The sequence below is a fragment of the Oncorhynchus tshawytscha genome, linkage group LG26 (assembly GCF_018296145.1).
Source record: "Oncorhynchus tshawytscha isolate Ot180627B linkage group LG26, Otsh_v2.0, whole genome shotgun sequence".
NCBI lineage: Eukaryota > Metazoa > Chordata > Actinopteri > Salmoniformes > Salmonidae > Oncorhynchus > Oncorhynchus tshawytscha.
In genome coordinates, this window is record NC_056454.1 from 37,406,685 (window position 1) to 37,424,618 (window position 17,934).

The 17,934-nt window shown below is 42.7% G+C and overlaps 1 protein-coding gene and 1 long non-coding RNA gene across 3 annotated transcripts in view; one reads left to right on the top strand and one right to left on the bottom strand.

Moving 5' to 3' along the window:
- The window catches only part of LOC112225586, a 109,267-nt gene extending 107,531 nt beyond the window's left edge, over positions 1-1,736 (bottom strand). Inside the window, exon 1 of the mRNA XM_042306368.1 lies at positions 1,521-1,736. The gene's annotated coding sequence lies outside the window, so the exon portion shown is untranslated. The remainder of the gene's footprint in view (positions 1-1,520) is intronic.
- A 776-nt stretch (positions 1,737-2,512) lies between these two features.
- LOC112224952 lies at positions 2,513-5,835 on the top strand. 2 transcript variants are annotated; one of them, XR_006080084.1, is made up of 4 exons: positions 2,513-2,831; positions 3,269-3,409; positions 3,591-3,814; positions 5,198-5,835. It is a non-coding gene; the product is annotated as an uncharacterized LOC112224952 (long non-coding RNA). The 2 variants fall into 2 exon arrangements; XR_002949515.2 differs by lacking the exon at positions 5,198-5,835 and having other exon boundaries at positions 3,591-4,385.
- The last annotated feature ends 12,099 nt before the right edge of the window (positions 5,836-17,934 follow it).

Below are 17,934 nucleotides of genomic sequence, written 5' to 3' on the forward strand. Positions count from 1 at the left end.
GTATACATCAGTATTAGACCCCTCACCTACCTGCCTGCCAGGGATATCTGCAGGTTCAGCCTGAGCAATCTGCCTGTCTCATTAAGTCTAGTGCTATTGACTCCTGGTAATGAGCCACACTGTGTGTGTGTGTGCGTGTGTGTGTGGCCAGCTAGAGACAGACTGTAGGAACCAACACGAACATTACTTGACCTTAGTCCACGGCACATCGCTTGATTAAATCCCTGTTGAGCTCTGTGAGGCACAGCGTGAATGATCCACCTGTTAAGGCTATGAGACAGCCCTGATCCTGCTCTATATTCAATGTCAGTCCTGTGTCTTAGTAGTGCAGACCGCAGAGCGAGTTTAATTTAAGCTGGCACTGTACATAGAGTCAAAGAGGGAGCAATGTTCATTTTGGTAGATTGAGTTCAGTAGACCACAGCAACCCTTTCATTTTAATCAGGCCCCGGAACTGTATTGTAAACATAACCTTGAAAAACCAAGGGATATTCAATATGAATCCAGTTGTGTAAAGAAAACATGGGAGCATGGAGGGAGTGCCCTTGCAAGCCTTCCATCATACATGTGATGAGCGATGATAAACTCATCGAAGAGGTCCATCCAGTCATGTGTGGTGACTAGTGATTATTGATTACTGCATTGTTGGGTTTGGAGCTTGCAAGAAAGGCATTTCACTGTACTTGTGCATGTGGCATTAAAATCTTGAAACTTGACTCACGTTGGACTTTTTTTTTTACTGTAAGTGCACTCATGACCAGGGTCAATGCTGACCATGGGAGGTCTCATCTTCAACTTGTATCACTCCCCTTCCCATCTCCCCCCCCCTCTCTCCCCCTCACCATGGTGAAAAAAATACCCACCTTCATCTATATTTAATGTGCTGACAGGATGGAATAATGTTTTCAGATAGAATGGATACTGTTTTCTATCAATGATTTTCTTCCTGTACAGTGTGGTGTAGTCTACAAAGCACAATTGCCATCATTCCTGATCACTTCATCCTGACCCAACGATTCAACATTAAACAGGAGCTTCTGGCTCTATAAAACCTCTACCCCTCTTGGGCCCTATCGCACCAGTGACATGCATACAGCCTGTATGCCTGGAAGTTAATCATCATTTACCTTTGCCTTTCCCCTACATCCCTGCGGCTGGAGTGCACCTGCTCCTCCATCTCGGGAATGAGCACCAGTTAGTGATGAGGTGAGGGTACTCTACTATAGCCTCCAGTGCATGCATAAAGCGGCTGTATAATTGTTGCCCTACCAACAATGGAATCCTAATATAATGTAATAAAAACATATATAATATAAAGCATATCGTTTAGTTCGACAATAGATACAATCTCTGCTCGCATCGTTCCGTATTCCGTATAACAGAAAACCACTACTGTAACCAGCACGACACGTCATCTTGCAAAATTGCTACATTTTTAGCTCGTGGCACTTTACACGTTGAAAGAATAAACTCATGAACACACATTGATACATTGTTGCATTGATGAAGCTCAAACTTACATCTATAGTAGGCTACTTTTCAAAGTAACAACGAAACCCCCAGTTAGAATTGCATCACGAGCAGGTTTCCCTTCCGAATCCCGGACCAACAATTTTACTTGCAGCTTTTACTTTTAATGATTTGCTGACGTTTTAACGATCTCGTTTTTAAATCTTCAGTGTACTGTATGTTTTTCTTTTTGTTGTGGGAGCATGAGGGAGATCACTCGAGCGGTACCCCAGTGTACAACCGTGTAATTACAACTCTCTTCACTAACAAAATCTCCCAGGGTCGGCCCTAGATTTTGGGGGCCCTAAACAAAAATATTTGGTTGGGGGACCCCCCACTTTGTGGGCAAAACGTTTTTGTGACCCCCCTCTTGACAGCAAAGATAAACATTTAAATTTTACATTTAATTTCCTGAAATTCTGCACATTTTGCCAAGAGGCAGAGATAATAAAAAAAATCTACAATTTTACAGCTAATTTCCTGCAAATCTACCCATTTTGCCATGGGGTGGAGATACATTTTTGCACGTTTAAAGCTCATTTCATGCAAGTCTACACATTTTGCCAAGACATACATCCATGTTATTAATGATACCTGAGTGAGAGTGACTAACAAAATCATTGGACTAATTTACCAAACAAAGAATTGTTAGCTGAAATGGCTAATTGAGTGACTGTCAGTGACTGACAATACCAGTGTTTTACACTTCATATTAACTATGCTACTTTTCATTTTCAATTAGCTACTCTGTCGAGCCCTCTCCCACTATAATGAACAATATCCATCTTCTAGCAATCTATTGATAGGATAGGCGCCTGTCAGTCACAAAGCGAGCAGAGAGGAAGAGGCGAAGCGAGATGTTTCACTCTCGCCAAAATCTGTCCTAAATAAGACCAATGTGTTTCCATTGGCTTATTTTGGACCTAAGCTTGTCTCCTGTCTTCCCACTTTTAGGACGACTCCCATTGAGACATGAACATCTCATCCTTATATACAGGTCTCTGTTTGCAGTCAAATTTCTTTACGCGGAAGAGAGCATGATGCTCGTGATTTTGCACATCCCATGTAATGTAACTGGTAACAATGACTAGCACGCGGTAAATTGTTGCGTGAGTGGGTCGCTTGAGCGTGCTGGCAGCATATGGCAGCAGTTCGATTGTGCGTCAAGAATTCAGCATAGCACGTTTTTGTGAATGTCTGGTTATTAAATGGGTAAATAGTTTAATCCATTTCATGAATTTATTCACAGGTAACGCTCTCGTGACAAACACACTTTGTTGCCTTGTTTCCAATCGTCCACATGTCTGGGAGAACCTATTAATGTAAGTAAATACATTTCGATTTTTTTTTTAATAAGACGTATTATTAGCTAACTAGCTACATTGCAGGTTAACTCAAACAAGCTGCTAATGTAGCTAGCTAGCTATCTAGACAACTTAACATACTGTATAGATAGCTAGCCAAGTGAATTAAATATCACAGCTACCTAACTTCATATTAGCTAGCTATCTTGATGTATTTATCACTGTAACAAAAACTCCAAATGCATTTGTAGGTAGCTAGCTAACAGCCATGGAGGAGGGTGAAAGGATAGCAGCCCCAACTGTCAGTGAGAAAGTAGGCTATTCTGTATAGGGCAGGTACTTTAGTGTAGTTCCAGTCCCTAGAAGTGAGGATGGAAATAATAGTAACATAATATTCAGTGTGGTCTAATTTGAGTATAATGAAGTCTGTTTCTTGTGTGGTTTTCTGTCCCCAGATACAGAGAGCTGTGAAAGCCTGTCTGCAGATGAAGAGGTCCCAATGAAGAGCAGTGGTTCTCAGTCCTGGTCCTGGGGACTGGACCGGTTTTTGCCTTAGCTCTGATTCAAATGATCAAGTCATCATCAAGCTTCAAGTGGTATTTATGATTCATTTGTGATGCAATCCTTGATATGATCCTGCTATTGTCACATGCATGTGCACATGCATCTATTTATCAAATGTTATCATTTGTTATAAGAATTATTATACTTTAGTAATCCACAATGACCTGGTGATGTAAAAGTCTAATAATGACATTATCTTCCATATTCCTACAGATAAATTGTAACTGGAGATTCCTTCAAAATGATGATGCCTACAGTTCCCGTGTAGGGCACTGCAAGGTTGGGTGACCAGAGCCATCTGGGACTGCCTCCTGGAGGAATTCAGGCGTTTGAAGGCTACCTGTGTCGTGCATAACTTCATGAGGATGGACACGAGGACCAGGAGGGGGATCTGCAGCTCGCCACCGTGTGCCAGAGGAGAGGTCTGCTGCTCTACAGTATGTTTCAATGATTGGGGCCAACAACGCAGCATGGGAGGAAATCCGTGTGCGGGATATCTTCACCTCCTACTTCTTCAGAGGGTGCTGTTCCCTGGCAAAACCATAGACTACAATGCACAACCAAAGGCTATTTTAAGAGCCATCCACTTTGCAATAAGAGTATTCTTCCATTTACTTAGCTATGTCGACTGCAGTTTTTAAATTCCCAGTTTCTCTCCTTTTGATTTCTACTTCTCAGGTGAGGGTGCTGTTCAGGTAAGGGTGATGTCTGTACAAAACCAAAACAGGCTCTTTTAAGAGTCCCCCATATTGAGAAAATGTTGAACAATTAGACACCCTATAATATAAGACTTGTGTATCAATCTGATTCATGGATTGTGTTGGGCAGTAAGCAGGCTCAGGTGTGGCTCCTTCCACCTTCAAATAGGCAAGAGGACCAGCCACGGAGAATAGTAAGATACATCATTAGTTCTATAACTACGCTATATTGTTTGTCCTTGTGTGTCTGTGCATGTTTTTCAATAAAGTACCCTGCAGCCACTTAGTGTGGATACCAGGTGAGACCACACACACTGATTCCTGTTGAACACTCTTTAACTACCTTATTTTCTCAATAAGTCTCCTTCACTTCATCTCTCTTCTCCTATCACAACTCGGATAAGACCCAGATGCAGACAGCTAGAGTCACAGATGTTTATTGACCCAGACAGGGGGCAGGCAAAAGACAGGTCAAAGGCAGAGGTTCGTAAACGAGTCAGGGTTAGGCAGGTACAGAACGGCAGAGAGGCTCGGGGTCAGGACAGGCAGAGGTTCGTAAACGAGTCAGGGTTAGGCAGGTACAGAACGGCAGGCAGGTTCGGGGACAGGGCAGGCAGAATGGTCAGATCCGGGGAAACTAGGAAACAGAACTTGAGAAAGCAGGGAGACGGGAAAACATGCTGGTAAGACCTGGCAAGACAACTGGCAACAGACAAACAGAGAATACAGGTATAAATACACTGGGGATAATGAGAAACATGGGCGACACCTGGAGGGTGGTGGAGATGAGCACAAAGACAGGTGAAACAGATCAGGGTGGGACACCTCCCTTCTCCCTAAATCCTCTAGGTTATATCAGCTGTGTCGGTGAACCCCTCCCGGAGCTGAACTGGCACATAGAGGGCACAGCATGATCAGAGGTGTGAGGTCACTTGGTCGGGTCAACAGGAAGTATTATTAAAAATATGCTTTACATTGAAATACAGATAGAGATGTAGTAGTCCAAGAGTTAATGATAGGGAGGGTTTTGCATTACACCTCAAGATGATTATGATGACTGACAGTGTTAGCACGATTAAGCCTTTTTAAAATTCTATATCTCTCCATCTGTCTCGTCTGCAGGTATGTTTTGATGTGAGAGAGGATGCCACTCCCAGTCCCGTCATCACCCGCTCTTAAGATAACCTTAAGGACAACTGGGGACCCAAAGCTGGTTAGGAGACACCACTAGAGACACTTATGTACTTGTGATGAACTGAGACAATACTAGGGTAGCACTGTAATTCATTAAACATATGCTGTCTTCCCTGCTCCTCTATTCTTACTTCTTTTCCCTTGTGTATTTTACACTCTTTCTCACACCTCTCTACCCACCTCTTTCTTCCTCTGTTTTTATCATGAACACCAGATGTGCATTGAAGTACAGATTGAACTTGTATTTATAATATGATATTACAATGATAATATTTATAATGGATATATTATGTTTTTATAACACTTGGATAATGAACTTCTTTCAATGAAGTGTTTGACATTCTCTACTGGTTGAAATGAAGTCTCAGTTGAGGAAATACTACACCTATCCTGTGTCCTCAGATCAATGCAGATAAAGGGAGTTAGACATTGAGATGAACCGGTATTAGTGCATTTACAATTGAAGTCGGAAGTTTACATACACCTTAGCCAAATACATTTAAACTCAGTTTTTCACAATTCCTGACATTTAATCCTGGAAAAAAATTCTGTCTTAGGTCAGTTAGGATCACGACTTTATTTTAAGAATGTAAAATGTCAGAATAATAGTAGAGAGAATGATTTATTTCAGCTTTATTTCATTCATCACATTCCCAGTGGGTCAGAAGTTCACATACACTCAATTAGTATTTGGTAGCATTGCCTTTAAATTGTTTAATTTGGGTCAAACGTTTCAGGTAGCCTTCCACAAGCTTCCCACAATAAGTTGGGTGAATTTTGGCCCATTCCTCCTGACAGAGCTGGTGTAACTGAGTCAGGTTTGTAGGCCTACTTGCTTGCACACACTTTTTCAGTTCTGCCCACACATTTTCTATAGGATTGAGGTCAGGGCTTTGTGATGGTCACTCCAATACCTTGCCTTTGTTGTCCTTAAGCAATTTTGCCACAACTTTGGAAGTATGTATGGGGTCATTGTCCATTTGGAAGACCCATTTGCGACCAAGCTTGAACTTCCTGTCTGATGTCTTGAGATGTTGCTTCAATATATCCACATAATTTTACTTCCTCGTGACGCCATCTATTTTGTGAAGTGGACCAGTTCCTCCTGCAGCAATGCACCCCCACAACATGATGCTGCCACCCCCGTGCTTCATGGTTGGGGTGGTGTTCTTCAGCTTGCAAGCCTCCCCCTTTTTCCTCAAAACATAACAATGGTCATTATGGCCAAACTGTTCTATTGTTATTTCATCAGACCAGAGGACATTTCTCCAAAAAGTACGATCTTTGTCTCCATGTGCAGTTGCAAACCATAGGCTGGCTTTTTATGGCAGTTTTGGAGCAGTGGCTTCTTCCTTGCTGAGCGGCCTTTCAGGTTATGTCGATGTAGGACTCATTTTACTGTGGATATAGATACTTTTGTACTTCCAGCATCTTCACACGTTCCTTTACTGTCGTTCTGGGATTGATTTGCACTTTGCGCACCAAAGTACGTTCATCTCTAGGAGCGCGTCTCATTCCTGAGCAGTATGATGGCTGTGTGGTCCCATGGTGTTTATACTTGCATACTATTGTTTGTACAGATGAACGTGGTACCTTAAGGCATTTGGAAATTGCTCCCAAGGATGAACCAGAATTGTGGAGTTCTACAATTTATTTTCTGAGGTCTAGGCTGATTTCTTTTGATTTTCCCATGATGTCAAGCAAAGAGGCACTGAGTTTGAAGGTAGGCCTTGAAATATATCCACAGGTACACCTCCAATTGACTCAAATTATGTTAATTAGCCTATCAGAAGCTTCTAAAGCCATGACATCATTTTCTGGAATTTTCCCAGCTGTTTAAAGGCACAGTCAATTTAGTGTATGTAAACTTCTGACCCACTGGAATTGTGATACAGTGAATTTTAATTGAAATAATCTGTCTGTCAACAATTGTCAGGAAAATTACTTGTGTCATGCACAAAGTAGATGTCCTAACCAACTTGCACAAACTATAGTTTGTTAACAAGAAATTTGTGGAGTGATTGAAAAATGAGTTTTAATGACTACAACCTAAGTGTATGGAAACTGCACATGATGCATAGGAAGGGTAGCATACTGTTTTTTCTGTTTCTGTATATATGAATTCCAAATGAGCCTTTAATTACTTAAATCATGTTTCTAGTCTATTGCTTGGTTAAAATGTGTAACCATTCATGTCCCAGGACCAGGATCGGTAAATGCTGTTGAAGTATATAATTGTAATACATGCAGACACAGCATCATTCAAAGATTGGAGTTTGATACTCCTGGTATTGGATATGAAGGAAAAATAATGTCTCACAGACATATCTGAACCGCACCTTTATTTGCCAAGGTAGAGTACATGATCAGTGAATATATTCAATGTACAGGCTACAATGTGAGGATCTGTCATACCAGCCTTCGCTTTGGCTCCCCCTCCTGTCCAGCTCAGGCATACGGCATCGCCGGCCTTCTAGCTCCCCCTGAACCTGCTGCTGGCAAACGCCCTTCACTCATCATCCCCGGCCTTGTCTCGTCATCATTACACACACCTGGTTCCAATCCCCACTCTATACATACTCACTCTGTCATTTGTCTTTGTCGGCATTGTAAAAGTTGCTTCTTTTCCTTGAGAGGAATCTCTCCTACTATTTCCTGAGTACTTTATTATTTTGTACTTTGGGTTTCGTCCCGCTTTTAGAATTATAGTGCATTAATAAACTCAGTAGTTGTAAACCTGCAACTGCCTCCTGCTCTCTACACCTGTGACCGGATCTCATGCTTGGTAATAATTACATGTATATAGGACTTGCATCCTTGGCAGAATAAAATTATATTATATTCTACTTAATCTATAGGCTTCATTAACGCCATTTAGACTATATTGAAGTCGATACAACAGGCTATGATAGCTGAGGTTCATAGCTAGGTTCTGAACTAATATTTATACAAAATATTTTAGGGTCCATACACAGATCGGCTACACATCCATAGGCATACAGGTATTTTTATCCTCCACTACACAATAATCGAGAAAATAGTTAGGTAGCTATGTTACTTAAGCGACATTGCATGGGAAATATCAGCAAGGCAAGCTTACAAAGTTGTACATAAAATTTGCAGTAAATGCTTTAGCTAGCTAGCGTTAGATTCTTTACGTCCACTGTTTCACAAGACGACAGCCTGGTTTGCTGGTTTTCTAAAACATTATTAAACAACACGAATTACAATTTTTTATTAATGTCACAACACCCATAAAACTAGTTAGCTTGCTGGCAAATGTTAGCTTGTCAGCTAAATTGCTAAATAGCGATTTTCGTAAATTAACTTTATGACAAAACATATGCATAATAATTTGTCTACATTAACTAACATATTCCTCTCAACTGTATTTTTTTTTTGCATGACTCGTCATGACGTTATAATTACTTGCTATGTCAACTGCAGTTATTCAATTCCCAGTTTCTCTCCATTTGATTTCTACTTCTCAGTGAGGGTGATGTTTAGGTAAGGGTGATGTCTGCACAAAACCAAAACAGGCGCCTGGTGTATAATTGAGGGCTGTGCGCCTTCCATCTTCAAAGAATAGGCAAGAGGCCCAACGATGGAGAATAGTAAGACACTCCATTATTATGTGTGTGTGTGTTCCAGTATAAAGTACTCTGCAGCCACTCAGTGTGGACACCAGGTGAAAACACAGACAAACATACAGATTCCTGTTGAACACTTTGTCTCTTTCATGCCTCTTCCCCCTGCTCCCTAAACCCTCTAGGTTATATCAGCAGTGTCAGTGAACCTCTCCCCTTCTGGCCTGCCTGACATACCTTAATCACAGAGATGAGAGGTCACTTGGCTGAGTCAACAGGAAGTGTTACTAAAGAGATGCTTTACATTGAAATACACATAGGGATGTAGTAGTCCAAGAGTTAATGATCCAAGGTCAGTTTTGCATTTTACCTCATGATTATGATGACTGACAGTGTTAGAATGAAAAAAAAAAACCCACAAGGCTCTATCTCTCTATCGCTATCTCTCTCTACATCTGTCTCTTGTTTGCAGGTATGTTTTGATGTGAGAGAGGATGCCAACCCCCAGTCCCGTCACCATCTCACCCGCTCTTAAGATAACCTTCGGGTTAACTGGGGGCCCAAAGCTGGTTAGGAGACACCACTAGAGACACTTATGTACTTGTGATGAACTGAGACAATACTAGGGTAGCACTGTAATTCATTAAACATATGCTGTCTTCCCTGCTCCTCTATTCTTACTTCTTTTCCCTTGTGTATTTTACACTCTTTCTCACACCTCTCTACCCACCTCTTTCTTCCTCTGTTTTTATCATGAACACCAGATGTGCATTGAAGTACAGATTGAACTTGTATTCATAATCTAATAAATATTACAATTATAATATTAATAATGCATATATTATGCATTTATAACCCCTGGATAATGAACTTCTTTCAATGAACCTTTTCACATTCTCTACTGGAATTGGTTCACATTCTCTTCTGGTTGAAATTAAGTCTCATTTGATGAAATACTACACTTATCCTGTACAGTATTTACATGACGCATAGGAAGTGCAATGAAGTGTTTTTTAAAATTCTGGTCCTATACATTTGAATTACAAATCAGCATTTAACTACTTCAATCAAGTGTTTTAGTCTACTGCAGAGTTACAATGTGTAACCATTGATGTTACAATTCTACACTTCAACACTGTTGAATTGTAATTGTAATACATACAGTACATGCAGTCACAACCTTATTCAAGTACTGGAGTTTGATACTCCTGATATTGGATATGACTGGAAAACAATGTTTTACAGACATTATTACTTGAACAACGCCTTTATTTTCCAAGGCATAATAACTTACAACAATAACGTCAAACACACACACTACTGATGTGAGGTTGGTGAAGGACTTGACTGACTCGATAGTAATGATAAATTTTTTTAGTTATTTGTTTGACCTGGGTCTAGTGAGTTATTGGTTTCTGGGGGAGGACTTGTCTCTTGGCAGAGGATTGTGACTCAGCACTGGGAGGCAGCACTGAGTTGCTTGTGGTTGACCACTTCCTTCACCATCACTATCCTCACTCTGATGCTGTGGCTTCTCCTCCGTCTCTCTCCCCCCTCTTTTTCTCCTTTCCCCTGCAGCTCGTCCTCCGTCCCCTCCTACTGCTGCTCCTACTTCTCCTCCTCCTGCCGCTGCTACTGCTGCTCTTACTTCTCCTCCTGCCGCTACTACTGCTGCTCCTACTTCTCCTCCTGCCACTGATACTGCTGCTCCTACTTCTCCTCCTTCCGCTGGTACTGCTGCTCCTACTTCTCCTCCTGCTACTGCTGCTCCTACTTCTCCTGCTACTGCTGCTCCTACTTCTCCTCCTCTTGCCACTGATACTGCTTCTCCTACTTCTCCTCCTGCCGCTACTACTGCTGCTTCTACTTCTCCTGCTACTGCTGCTCCTACTTCTCCTCCTTCCGCTGCTACTGCTGCTCTTACTTCTCCTCCTCCTGTGGCTGCTAATGTTACTCCTACTTCTCCTCCTCCTGCGGCTGCTAATGTTACTCCTACTTCTCCTCCTCCTGCGGCTGCTAATGCTGCTCCTACTTCTCCTGCTACTGCTGCTCCTACTTCTCCTCCTCCTGCGGCTGCTAATGTTACTCCTACTTCTCCTCCTCCTGCGGCTGCTAATGCTGCTCCCTACTTCTCTTCTCCTCCTGCGGCTGCTAATGCTGCTTCTACTTCTCCTGCTACTGCTGCTCTTACTTCTCCTCCTCCTGCGGCTGCTAATGTTACTCCTACTTCTCCTCCTCCTGCGGCTGCTAATGCGGCTCCTACTTCTCCTCCTCCTGCCGCTGCTAATGCTGCTTCTACTTCTCCTGCCGCTGCTTTTACTCCTCCTCCTCCTCAAATCAAATGTTATTTGTCACATGTGCCAAATACAACAGGTGTAGACCTTACAGTGAAATGCTTACTTACAAGCCCTTAACCAACAATGCTTTAAGAAGTTAAGAAACAAAATGAAAAATAAGTGTTAAGTAAAAAATAGATAAATAGAAAATAAAAGTAAAAAGTAATTCAACAGCAGCAGTAAAATAACATGCGAGGCTATATACAGGGGGTACCGGTACAGAGTCAATGTGTGGGGTCACCGGTTAGTTGAGGTAACTGAGGTCATATGTACATGTAGGTAGAGTTAAAGTGACTATGCATAGATTATAAACAGAGTAGCAGCAGCATAAAAGAGGGGTCTGGGTAGCCCTTTGATTAGCTGTTCAGGAGTCTTATGGCTTGGGGGGTAGAAGCTGTTGAGAAGCCTTTTGGACCTCCACCTGGCGCTCCGGTACTGCTTTGACAATTTTTATGGCCTTCCTCTGACTGCCCGATATGGCTGATATGGATGGCAGGAAGCTTGGCCCCAGTGATGTACTGGGCCGTGCAGTGTGGTCGGAGGCCGAGCAGTTGCCATACCAGGCAGTGATGGAACCAGTCAGGATGCTCTCAATGGTGCAGCTGTAGAACTTTTTGAGGATCTGAGGACCCATGCCAAATCATTTCAGTCTCCTGAGGGGGAATAGGCTTTGTCTTTCCCTCTTCACGATTGTCTTTGTGTGTTTGGACCATGATAGTTTCTTGGTGATGTGCTATGTACATAGGGCAGCAGCCTCTAAGGTGCAGGATTGAGTAACCGGGTGGTAGCAAGGTAAGAGACAGAGGCTAAGTTCAGGGCAGGGTACTTGGTGGAGGTCAGCTAGTGATGGCTATTTAAAAGTCTGATGGCCTTGAGATAGAAGCTGTTTTTCAGTCTATGTCCCAACTTTTATGCACTTGTTCTGACCTCACCTTCTGGATGATAGAGTGGGGAACTGGCCATGGCTCGGTTGGTTGATGTACTTGATGATCTTTTTGGCCTTCCTGTGACATCTGGTAGTCTAGGTGTCCTGGATTGCAGGCAGTGAGCCCCCGGTGATTCGTTGGGCAGACCGCACCACCCTCTGGAGAGCTCTGCGGTTGTGGGCAGTGCAGTTGCTGTACCAGGCGGTGATACAACCCGACATGATGCTCTCAATGGTGCATCTGTTAAAGTTTGTGAGGGTTTTATGGCCCAAGCCAAATTACTTCAGCCTCCAGAAGTTGAAGAGGCGCTGTTGCACCTTCTTAACCACACTGTCTGTGTGGGTGGACCATTTCATATTGTCAGTGATGTGCACGCCGAGGAATTTGAAGCTTTTCACCTTCTCCACTGTTGTCCCGTCAATGTGGATGGGGGCGTGTGCCCTCTGCTGTCTCCTGAAGTCCACAATCAGCTCCTTCTTTCTGTTGGCATTGAGGAAGAGGTTATTTTCCTGCCACCACTCCGTCAGGGCCCTCACCTCCTCCCTGTGACTGTGTCGTCGTTGGTAATCAGGTAATCAGGCCTACTACTGAACAAACTTGATGATTGAGTTAGAGGCATGCATGGACACACTGTCATGGGTGAACAGGGAGTACAGGAAGGGGCTGAACACGCACCCTTGTGGGGCCAATGTGTTGAGGAACAGCATAGTGGAGGTGTTGTTTCCAACATTCACCACCCGGAGGCAGCCCTTCAGGAAGTCCAGGATCCAGTTGCACAGGGCGGGGTTCAGACCCAGGGACCCGAGCATAATGACGAGCTTGGAGGGTACTGTGTTGTTGAAGGTGGAGCTGCAGTCAATGAACCGCATTCTTACATAGGTATTCCTCTTGTCCAGATGGGATAGGGCAGTGTGCAGTGTGATGGTGATTGCATCATCTGTGGGGTGGTATGCAAATTGAAGGTAAGATGGAGGTGATATGATTCTTAACTAGCCTCTCAAAGCACTTTGTGATGATAGAAGTGAGTGCTTCTGGGCGATAGTAGTTTAGTTTAGTTATCTTTGCTTTCTTGGGCACAGGGACAATGGTGGACATCTTGAAATAGTGAGAGGTTGAATATCTCCGTAAACACTCCAGCCAGCTGGTCTGCACATGTTCTGACGACGCAGCTAGGGATGTTGTCTGGGACAGCAGCATTGCAAGGGTTAACATGCTTAAATGTCTTACTCACGTCAGCCACGGAGAAAGAGAGCCCACAGACCTTGGGAGCAGGCCACGTTGGTGTTCTCTTACTTAGAAAATAGTTCTGATCATACAGTGCATTCAGAATGATTCCAGACCCCTTGACTTTTTCTAAATAAAATTACGTTACAGCCTTATTCTAAAATGGATAAAAATGATTTTTTCCCCCTCATCAATCTGCACACAATACCCCATAATGACAAAGTGAAAACAGGTTTGTGGAAATGTTTAAAAATAGAAAACAGATATACTTTATTTACATAAGTATTCAGTCCTTTTCCTATAAGACTCAAAATTGTACTCAGGTGCATCCTGTTTCCATTGATCATCATTGAGCTGTTTCTACAACTTGATTGGAGTCCACCTATGGTACATTCAATTGATTGGACATGATTTTTTAAAGGCACACACCTGTCTATATAAGGTCCCACAGTTGACAGTGAATGTCAGAGCAAAAACCAAGCCATGAGGTCGAAAGGAATTGTCCGTAGAGCTCTGTGACAGGATTTTGTCAAAGCACAGATCTGGGGAAGGGTAACAAAAAATGTAGCAGTATTGAAGGTCCCCAAGAACACAGTGGCCTCCATTATTCTTAAATGGAAGAAGTTTGGAACCATCAAGTCTCTTCCTACCGCTGGCCGCCCGGCCAAACTGAGCAATTGGGGGAGAAGGTTTTTTTTCAGGGAGGTGACCAAGAACCCGATGATCACTCTAACAGAGCTCCAGAGTTCCTCTGTGGAGATGGGAGAACCTTCCAGAAGGACAACCATCTCGTCAGCACTCCACCAATCAATCGTTTATGGTAGAGTGGCCAGACAGAAGCCACTCCTCAGTAAAAGGCACATGAAAGCCCGCTTGGAGTTTGCCAAAATTCACCCAAAGATCTCAGACCATGAGAAACAAGATTCTCTGGTCTGATGAAACCAAGATTGAACTCTGAATGCCAAGTGTCACATCTGGAGGAAACCTGGCACCATCCTTATGGTGAAGCATGGTGGTGGCAGCATCATGCTGTGGGGATGTTTCTCAGTGGCAGGGACTGGGATACTAGTCAGGATTAAGGGAAAGATGAACAGAGCAGAGTACAGTGAGATCCTTGATGAAAACATACTCCAGAGCGCTCCGGACCTCAGACTGGGGCGAAGGTTGACTTTGCAACAGAACCATCATGACACAAGGCGAGACCCAGATGCAGACACAGGAGGCAGATGGTTGGAGTCTTACAATGTGTATTAATCGAAAAGGAGTAGGCAAGAGAATGGTCATGGACAGGCAAAAGGTCAAAACCAGATCAGAGTCCAGGAGGTACAGAGTGGCAGACAGGCTCATGGTCAAGGCAGGCAGAATGGCCAGACAGGCGGGTACAGAGTTCAGAAACAGGCAAGGGTCAAAACCAGGAGGACTAGAAAAAGAAGAATAGCAAAAAGCAGGAGAACGGGAAAAACGCTGGTTGACTTGGAAAAACATACAAGACGAACTGGCACAGAGAGACAGGAAACACAGGGATAAATACACTGGGGGAAATCAGCGACACCTGGAGGGGGTGGAGACAATCACAAGGACAGGTGAACAGATCAGGGCATGACAAGAACAAAGACACTAAGCACACAGCCAGGAAAACTTAGGAGTGGCTTTGGGACAAGTCTCTGAATGTCCTTGATTGCCCTAGCCAGAGCCCGGACTTGAACACGATCAAACATCTCTGGAGAGACTTGAAAATAGCTGGGCATCGACGCTCCCCATCCAACCTAACAGAGCTTGAGAGGATCCGCAGAGAAGAATGGGAGAAACTCCCAAAATACAGGTGTACCAAGCTTGTAGCATCATAGCCAAGAAGACTCAAGGCTGTAATCTCTGCCAAAGGTGCTTCAACAAAGTGCTGAGTAAAGGGTCTGAATACTTATGTAAATGTGATTGTTCAGTTTTTATTTTAAATAAATGTACAAAATTTCAACAAACCTGTTTTTGCTTTGTCATTATCGGGTATTGTGTGTAGATTAATGAGGGGGAAAAACAATGTAATCCATTTTAGAATAAGGCTGTAACGTAACAAATAGTGGAATAAGTCAAGGGGTCGATTAAATTAATCATGCAACAATTAACTCATTAGGATCTGGGGCACCACGATACAGGTTCTTTAAAGAGTTACCATCTCCCGAATGAACTCTAATAGGTCTTTACCTATCACATCTATAAACAGTCAACTTATTAATCATAACCTCGTATCATATCATAATTCTGAACAGTCGTAACTTCCTTGCATCTGCAAAAACCAGAGCCTTACTTATGATTCAGGACTACACAAATTGGTTAAAATATTTATTTACTAGCTAATTAAATCGGAACACAAGGATAAACATACAAACTTAATACATTAAAACAGGTCCCTAGCGGACTGACAACAATATGACTGCTTGTTACAAAAGACATGGGAAGGGAGAGAGAGAGGGACAGAGATACTTAAGATTGGTACATTTAGAAACTACTCTCACTTACAATAATCATATACTTTGCACACGAACCATCTGCCATCTTTGAGTAAGAAATCATGAATGTATTTACATTAAATGTCTGGGGTCGCCGTGTACCTCTCTCGGAACCAGGCCGCCTTGGATAGGGGGTAGGGACTATTCGCGGCACGCTTGTAAGGCTCTGACTGTCCAAAAGGGTTCCAAGTCTTCTACTGTTGTTCTTCTTGTCGACTTGTCGTGTAGTCCTGAACAGAACTACAGAGTTTATTTTCATTCCATTCGCTCCTGAAGATGCTTCTTTGAAGATAGGCGAGCCAACCGGGTTGATGATTTCTTGTCGGGTGATGAGAGTAGCTTAAAATACGATGGTATGAGCAGAGTGGTAGGATGGTCCTACTTAAATTCTCTTTCGAAGATACTTTACTTAGGACAGTTATTCAGCCATACTGGTGATTGTCCGGGAGGTGAGTTTACCGTCTCTACCACGTGTTGAGTTTCAAAGTTCAGACCACTTTAAACGTGCAGCTACAGCTTCACGCTTTTCTGGTCTGGTATGTTAATTTCGTTACCCATCATTTATGCAGTTTGTTTGAAAGGGGCGGTTCCGTCAGGCTGACATGCTCTCTGACCTCACTCGGGGGCGTGACTTGTCACTTCATGTAAAGTAATTATCTCTTATAGTTTCTCAAATCATATCCCTCTTTTAACAAAAACACTTTCATCATTGTTCATATTACATGCACAGCACATAGGATGGAAACTTTGTAGCGGGTATACTTTCCAAGTTAGGGTATTTCATTTCAATAACATCACAAAATATCAAACAAAATGACATTAGTGTTCTATAGATTGCCTTCGATCATTCCCTATGTTCTATGTTCGAAATATTGTTCCAGTAATTGCTTTTGAACGTGTTTGAGTTTCGGCGGGAAACAGTATCTTGAAACAGATCATTCCTTTGGTGAATATTGAAGAGGGAGGCCTGAATCTTGATTTACGACAGGACATGAGTTGTTAATCTCGTCTAATCCCGCCCCCTTCTGCGGGTGAGAGGGGTCTGAATGAAGTTATTTATAGCAAACCTGATCTGATCTATTTTGATTCTTCTGGACATTCGTGACACGGCCCAGACCTAGATAATATCCAAAACAACAATACACTGAATTCATACATTTTTTTGTAATTTAGATTGTAAAGTCATGCTTTTCTTCAGCAGGGATAGGCAACTTTGATAGGGGTGGGGGCCACAAAAAATCTAAACTCATCATGTAGGTCTATGTACCCACATACCCTTCACCACCACATTGTGATCAAAACATTTTAGCAGCCCCTCTCTTGACAGCGGAGAGAAATGTTTGAAGTTTTAGAGTTAATTTTGTGCAAACAAATTTTGCCATGGGGCATAAAGAACATTTAGCAGTTTTAAAGCAAATTTGCTGCAATTCTACATATTTTGCCAGGGGGGGTCCCCCATGCCATTGCCATTTTTGTATTAATTTCATGCAATTCTATTCATTATGCCATGGGGTGGAGAGGAAAATTAGTGGTTTTACAGCTAATTTCTGGCAATTCTACACATGTAGCCATAGGGTGGAGAGAAATATTTGCAGTTTTTAAGTATGATATCTGAGTGAGACTGACTAACAAAATCAATAGGGGCCCGTCGGCTGGTAATTCGACCATGTTTACTACATTTAGATGGCTGGCCACTAGACTAACTTACCTATCTAAAAAAATGTAGTTGCTGCTGGCTAATTTAGTGACTGTTAGTGACTGACATTAGAAGAGAAAAAATTCTGATGCACAACCAAATTTAGAAAATTGTAACTTGTGTATTCTACTATTCTAACTCTCAACAGTAAGTTGAGACCCTGTAATGTAGATTGAGAAGCAGGTGGTAAGTTTAATATAACAAGAAACGATACAACGTAGGACTAGACATGAATAACAGAAACAACACTGCACGGGGAAAGAACCCAAGGGAGTTCCAGATAAAGGGGAGGTAATGGAGTCCAGGTGTGCCTAATGATGAAGTGTAGATGCACGTAATTACCGGTGGTTAGTAAACCAGCCACGTCGAACACCAGAGAGGAGGAGTGGGAG